The sequence below is a fragment of the Macrobrachium rosenbergii genome, chromosome 9 (genome assembly GCF_040412425.1).
Source record: "Macrobrachium rosenbergii isolate ZJJX-2024 chromosome 9, ASM4041242v1, whole genome shotgun sequence".
Lineage (NCBI taxonomy): Eukaryota > Metazoa > Arthropoda > Malacostraca > Decapoda > Palaemonidae > Macrobrachium > Macrobrachium rosenbergii.
Window position 1 is genome coordinate 47836812 of NC_089749.1, and position 1741 is coordinate 47838552.

Here is a 1741-nt window from a genome sequence, read left to right on the forward strand (position 1 = left end):
GTTCACTCTGGGGCAACGCCCATACTAGTGCTCTTTTATTGACAGGGCCTGTAATTAATGGCAGTGAACTTCCGACTCTCTTGAACGAAGAATATTGTAACATCATTTATTTAAAGAGTAATATAGAGTTACATGCGTAAAAATAAAAAGACAGAGATAGATAAAGCTTAATGTGTAGGAATAGATAGGTGGATAGATACACTCACTCGTCGTAGCTCTACTTAAATCAAAGTCACTGAAGAGAGTTTGGCATAAGGCCAGCTTAATCTAACAACAAGAGTTTGGCATCAGGCTCTGTTCGTTAAACTTCCAGCTTATGGCTTTACCAGTCCAGTCTGTAAATTCATATCTGACATTTAATCTAAGCGCTTTATATCCGTTGGTGTTGAAGTAACGCCTGATATACTTCTCATGCCTAGTGATATAATCCCTCGGGCCCTGTTCCCTTATCTACTATTTCTCCTCCTCTTTATTAACGAGTATCCTGTCTACCCATTGCCCTGTTCGTGTTTTTACGTATCGTAAAACACATTTCTTTTTCACTCGTCACCTAGCTAGATAGAGTGCTTTATCTTCGTCTATCAACCCTGTTGAGTGAGAGTAGATGAATAAGAATCGCTTAACTCACGAGTTCAATACTTACAAGACAATTTCTGCAATTACTCTATTTTATTTCTCATTTACTTATACATAGCTTTATTCAATAGGACAATGGTCTCATACTTGGGTTATTCATCTTCCCCGTTTGGGACAATGGTCTCATACTTGGGTTGCTCCTTTTCAGTTTCTTTTACCGATAGGCTCAATGAAAAGGCAACTCATTCGGCCCATGAAGCTTCCCTCAGCCTCTTTGCCCTGTCACTCATCCGTATGGTTTGCTCGCTTTCTCGAGGTTGTATTACATTACGAGTTACCTCTAGCTTAATGAGATGGTTCTCCTCCTCTTACCGGGAGAATGCCTCGTAGCACCTGTCAGTTCACCACCTCTCTATATACTCTACAGGAATCAGTAATGCTCCGATTGGGCCGATCGGCGAGTGTTTCGTTCCGGTTTTCTAAGCTTATCTCTTCTTCTTATTCTCTTCCAGCTTCCGTTTCCCATGACTTGATTATCCCCTCCCCCCCCCCACGCCATTTTCTTCCATCACTCCTGGGTTAATTACAGGAAGCAAGGCTGGCCGTCCCATGGATCCCTGCATAAAAACACACAGCACACACACACACCGGAGAGAGAGAGAGAGAGAGAGAGACCTCACGCAAGAATTACTATCACTGATATCCCTGTTATCTAACTTATCTGTATAAACCATCAATCTAAGTTTAGCAGGCATCAGCAGCGACAATAACAATAGCTAGGATGAAAGGGAAAGGCTAGTTGGAGCAAAACTTGCGTGAAGAAGAAGAAGAAGAAGAAGAAGAAGAAGAAGAAGAAGAAGAAGAAGAAGAAGAAGAAGGAGGAGGAGGAGGAGGAGGAGGAGGAGGAGGAGGAGGAGGAGGAGGAGGAGGAGGAGGAGGAGGAGGAGAGAGAGAGAGAGAGAGAGAGAGATGAATAAGAAGAGGAGTAGATGTGAAGAAGGTGAATAAGAGGAGGACGTACGGGGAAAGGGTAAGTTCGAGAAAGATGGAAAAAAACTGGTAGGCGAAAGAGTGCATAAGGGTAAGAATGTATGAAGAATGAGTAGAAGATGCGTGAATGGCTGAATGACACTCGTGCTATATAGATTGCACTGCGCACAGTTCA